The sequence below is a fragment of the Oreochromis aureus genome, linkage group 17 (assembly GCF_013358895.1).
Source record: "Oreochromis aureus strain Israel breed Guangdong linkage group 17, ZZ_aureus, whole genome shotgun sequence".
In the NCBI taxonomy this organism is placed as follows: Eukaryota; Metazoa; Chordata; class Actinopteri; order Cichliformes; family Cichlidae; genus Oreochromis; species Oreochromis aureus.
In genome coordinates, this window is record NC_052958.1 from 25333230 (window position 1) to 25339293 (window position 6064).

A 6064-nucleotide genomic window follows, 5' to 3' on the forward strand; every position below is an offset into this window, starting at 1 on the left:
TCACGCTTTTTATATTAAGGCAGATTTTTAGGGAGAGTTCTCCCACTGAACTCACATAAAGTCACATCCAATAAATGACAACTGACCCCAGGTTTAAACAATGCCCCAAGCTGCTGGCAACAGCTACACTGCAAAAAAGTCTCAATCTTAAATTATTTTTGTGGCTGAGTCCTCGGAAGAAAATTCATTTTTTATGTTTGTTAAATGAAATCATTTTTGTTGTTAGAATGTATCTTGTTTCTAATATACTAAATTGCTGATTGCTTTTAGAAACAAAAGAAAAAAAATTAGGTGGGTAATGTCATTGATCTTGAACTTGTATAACATTCAAACCACTGACAGGTGAAGTGAATGAGATTGATTATCTGGTGCCAAGAGATGGAATTCATTAGACAGGAAGTGAAGAGTCAGTTCTTGAAGTTTGGAAGAAATGGGCAGTAAGTAATGAAGGGCCTGACTTTACTGTGAGGACTTGGACAACAGAAACTTGAGGCTTCAAAATGTTAATAAGCCAACTGATGATGTCATGGCCACTTTAGCCTTCTGTTATAGTCTGTCTGTGATGCAGTCAAAACAAGCAAAATTAATTCTATTTTTACTATATTTTCATAAGTGTTAAAGCTTTTGCTATTGATAAAACTCCCGTGACCAAATTAATTAATTAAATAAAAGGATGGTCCTTTTTTTGTCAGCTATAAAAGTTTCTATTTTTTTGAGTTTTCTTTTTTAAACAGTTTAAAACAAAGTAATAAAAAGATAGCAATTTCTGTTAATTAGCGAAACACTTCATGTTTATAATTATAGGTAAGTGTACAATGACCTACCTGAACTCAGTAGTTGTAGTTTCACATATTTATTTCTTAGACTTTTAACCCAAAGAGCTGTGCTGACTCTCACATTTCTTTCAGCAGCATTTGTCTATCATGTAGAAAAACAGCGGTTATAACAGCACTTTTACTTGTGCTATCTCTAAGATTAAATGTGCAGAGAAACTTTGCAAACTGACATTAATGGGAATTTTACTGGTCAATAGTCTGGCCCACTTAAGATTAAAGGGAGCCGTATATGACTCGGTGTAAAATTAGTTTGACATCCCTGTAAATGTAATCCACCAAGCTTATGTTTAAATTTTGTCAAGTGAAAATAAAGTGTTTTAATCTGTTACATACTAAATTAGCAGGTATGCTTTTCTATGCATCCCATTTACAGATGTCTTTGTTCACCAAGCTAGCAAATAATTTAGCACTCTGCCTTTTATCCTTTGTTGGTCACTTCTGGCTCCAAAACATAGCCACGTGGTGGCAGGCCCAACATTAACCGTGGAGATTCACAATACGAAATGTACAAATGTGTGATGCATATCTGCTGTATCGGTCTTTAAAGTCTATGGATAAATCTGAGAAAACGTGCAGTGACTTGAACCAACCAAGTTTTACACAGAACTGAGTTGATTTTTTTTTTTTTTACAGTGTATCACATTTTTGTTCACTGGGGTGAGAGTAGCTTTTCCCGCTTCACATAAACGTGTTAAATTACCCCCTCTGTTCTCAGAGTCTCCATGCCAGCCAGTTGATTCCCAGTCATTTGTTCTCCTCAAGTCCTGGTGTGTATCTAGAGACCAAGAGTGAGCAGGAAAGTGGCAGTAAATTATCTGTAAACTCATTTTGCCAGCAGTTTCGTTGTTTATCAGTAAAGTGGCTTCATCCACTCAGTTAAGCTGTGGTTTTGCAGCATCGAGCTCCCTAACAGGGCTTCAAATGGCCCGACCGGCTATGGATGTGTACCTAATCTCACTCTGTCTCTGTGGGAAATTTCAGACATTTTAATGTTCTTGGGAGAAAGCTTCACCTGGCCTTGGAATGCTTTTGTAGAGGGTAATGACTAATCTGCGATGGGCTGCAGGGCTTCAACGATTTGAGGCAGAAACTGCCACAGAATGGATCTCCATTTGCTCTATGCTAACACAGCCTCTCTCTAAAGGACCTCAGTCTCCCGCCAGTCGAGTGAGGTCAAGGGTTGCACCGCCTGATTTAAACACCACCTACCACTGCATTGTGGGATAATTGGGTCCCTTTTCCCCTCCTCCCTCAATCTCCTTCACGATCTTGATTCCAAAGGAAGCTGACAGAGCAGAGGAGAGAGAAATGGCCCCTTTCAGTCATCACTAGACATGCTAAGTGGATGGAGGTACACATAGTGGAGAGAAGCTCTGACAGCAGGAAAATGGTGTCCTACACACACACACACAAGAAAATGCAGCAGTAGTGACAGGCAGTGATGAATTGCCAGCTTCAGCCTACGCTGACACAACTCTACATGAGTTAGAAAATTCATTCCAGGTTGCCAGAGAGGGAGATGGAGACAAGGGTAGCCAGGGGAATGTGAACAGAAACAAACAAGACCCAAATATACTGACTTCCTGTGTCCAGTCAGGCATAGGATGCCTTCAGGTTTTCAATGAATAAAATAATTATTTATTTAATAATCTCCAAAAAGTTGATTCTGTTCATCTTAATGTAGCGTTTTCTGTGGGAGAAACGTTTCACCACTAGTCCAAGTGACCTCAGTCTATTTAATAAGCTAATGGAAAATAAAAGAGGAATTATATTTTTTTCTAAATTAACTATTAATCAAATGGAAGAGGGGGGAAAAACCCCATTTAAAACAAACGTTCTCACATATAATGAAATTAAATAGATTTTGAGCCCCCTAACACTTGAGATAAAATGAACCTGTGGGAAGGAGTGTAGTGACCCCTCAGTTATCATTACTCTACTCTTAATTTCTCTACTGCCTTATGGGGCAAGGCGTTACAGGGAAAGGCTAGGACAAGGGGACTCAGAAATCAAACCCACCTGCTGCCCAACCACCTACACGTCTTCATGCTAAGGGAGTAAACCTTGACAGAAAATCCAGCGTGAACCCACGAAAGCAGTTTTAGAGCTCATCTGACTGTCTTATGGAAAGTCCTACCATCCATCTGGTCCCATGAAGGATTTATTTGAATCTTAACAAATTTGTTGAAATGGAGAAAAGCATACTCATGAAAAGCATACTTGTGTTGGTTTCTCAAGTAATGGCAATCATGTTAATGATATAGGGCAAAACAAAATCTGTTAATCATTAATATACTAGAAATTTGAAGAGTTTTAGTCAGGTTTCAGAGCTCATCTCAGTACCTTTAAAGAAAGTTATAAATGATATTTTAATGGTCTGTGACAGTGGACTCCTCAGTGTGGTGTTCGATACCGTTGACCATAATATTTGATTTTTAGGAGTAAGAGCATGCTGTAGGTATAAAAGGTACTACGCTGCAGTGGTTTGAATCACATGTCTAATAGACTCCAATTTGTTCATGTAAATGGAGAGTCCTCTTCACACACATATTAATTATGGCGTTCCACAGGGTTCTGTGCTAGGACCAATTCTGTTTACATTGTACATGCTTCCCTTACTTCCCTTAGGCAGTATCATTAGAAGGCACAATATACATTTTCACTGCCATGCCGATGATGCCCACCTTTATCTATCCATGAAGCCAGATGACACACATTAATTAGTTAAACCACAGGAATATCTTATAGACATAAATACCTGGATGATCTTGAATTTTCTGCTTCTTAATTCAGATAAAACTGAGTTTATTGTTCTTGGCCCAGAAAATGTTAGAAATATTGTATCTAACCAGGTTTTTACTGTGGATGGCATTACCTTGGCCTCGAGTAACACTGTGAGGAATCTTGGGAGTCTTTTTTGACCAAGATATTTCCTACAACGCACATATTAAACACCTGTAGAACTGCTTTCTTCTATTTGGATTTTCTAAAATTAGAAACATCCTGTCTTAGAGTGAAACTCAAAAACTAGTTAGGTTTCTCTGTATTATCGTAGGGTCTTTACCTTCCAGCATAAAGCGCCTTGCAGTGATTGTTGTTGTGATTTGGTATTATATAAATAAAATTGAATTGAACTGAAAAAAATATTATCAGAATCATTGTTAGGGACATTTCCTGCTTCACCCACATTTCAATCTTTGCGCTCCAGTGATTGACAGCTTGATGAGTTTGTTTTTCAGTTAGTAACAGTTAGTAAAGACATTTTTCCTCATTCTCCCCTCAGCTACTGTTCCCATTCTGCCACAAGAGATGAAAATTATTTGTGCTTTCTCTGTACTTTAGTTATCACCGTTAATGAGGAGACCGACATTATTAAATCTGTGCTGTGATTGGTTAAGGCCTGGCAGAGAGAGATCACATCCCATTACACTCTGAATTCTAATTGGTCTCTGTAGGTAGCAGGTGCCAGGTACTTAATGAGGCCTGTGGTGGGCTGATGTATGGCTACTTTAGCATCTCTTCTGCTGCACCTACGATGATAATGCGAATGAGGCTAATAGTGCATGAAATTGCTGCCACTGCGTGAAGCAACAGAGATGGATGGTTCAAATCAATATAGTTTGAAAACAATGAGAGGTGCCAAAGAAATTCAGTTTGTTTTGTTTTTTTTTTAATAAAATTTTGTTATGATTTTTGTTCTTTTGAAAGTACACATCTGTTGGACTTTTTCATTTAAATGCTTTCTGGGATATTGTTGTCTGTTTTGACAGATTTACCTCTCAGCAACTTTGTTTCTTTATGGTATTGTTCAAGTATGATTTCTTAAATGCACAAGCATTGTTGGAGTCTACCAGGGTCTAAGCCCACTTCTGTTTCTCAAAATGTGAAGCCTGCACCCTTGTTTCTATAGGCCATGTTTAAGAGAAATTAACTTGTTCAGTCCTTGTTTTTCCCTTAGTTTTACACTATGTTCACTGTGTCACAGAACCTGCTTCTAACATTCATAATGAGCTTCAAAATCCAAATATTTTAATTACATTTCCCACATTTTATAGACACAAGCATTGAAACTGGCGTCAGTGCTCTCATAGCATTTCACATTTTAGCGGGATGCAAATATTTGCTTGTCAGTTCATGTAGCCACTTTTTACATGATGACAGGTAAAATAACATTTGCATATATTTTTTAACAATAATATTTGGGACAAAGCTTTAACTTGTGTAATTCTTTTTTCAAACAGGTGCAGGCAATTTGGTCTCTTCCATTACATTCAGAATTTTGAGATCTTTTCAGATCTAAATTTTGTATTTCCTGCTCTTGTCTATTCTTTTAAGATTAAATTTACAAAATGTGATCACTATTGCAGATATCACAAAGACCTCACTGAAGATTTACCTAATTACCTCATCAGGCGTGTGATACTCTAAGATGTGTGCGTTGAGGGGCACCACAGACCCACAATCAGGGCTTAGAACATCCTCCTGATTCTGTGAAGAACAAGGATGCTTTTAAACAAAGGACTAACAGGAAGGGGTTAGGAACCACTGTGTGTGTGTGCGTGTGTGTGTGTGTGTGTGTGTGTGTGTGTGTGTGTGTGTGTGTGTGTGTGTGTGTGTGTGTGTGTGTGTGTGTGTGTGTGTGCGCGCGCGCGCGCGCGCGCGCGTGCCCGCGCGCTTGTGTGAGAGAGAGAGAGAGTGAGGGCACAATGGTCTCCATCAGTGTCTGGCTGATTGATTGGGACGTCAACCGAGATAAAAGATCTCATCCTCTCTACACGGCCACACAATGCCTTGGGGAGAGAGTAGCACACAGACACACACAGATTTGAATACCTGTAATGAATACAGATCTGCCTCCTGCTCTCCTGGCTGTGTTTACACTTCTGTGGCCATATTCTCTGTGAAGATTTCAATTTGATTCAGGGATACGTTTATTAATTATTAATCGGATTGTAAAGCATAAAAATTATTTTTGTTAGTAAAAGTTTTTTATTTCAGTATTTTTTTTTTAATCACGTGTATAAAATCACCCATTTCTTAACAGCTCCCTCCAGTGATAATGATTTTATGACAGAAGACTTGTAGCTTTCCTTATGAAAACTGATAAATAAATTGTGTAAGCAGTCTCATGGTTGTTTAAATAAGTCCATGTAAAATATCTGTTAGTGTGGTATATATATAAATATATTTAAATATATTTAAATAATAATAGTATTGTTATAAGTATT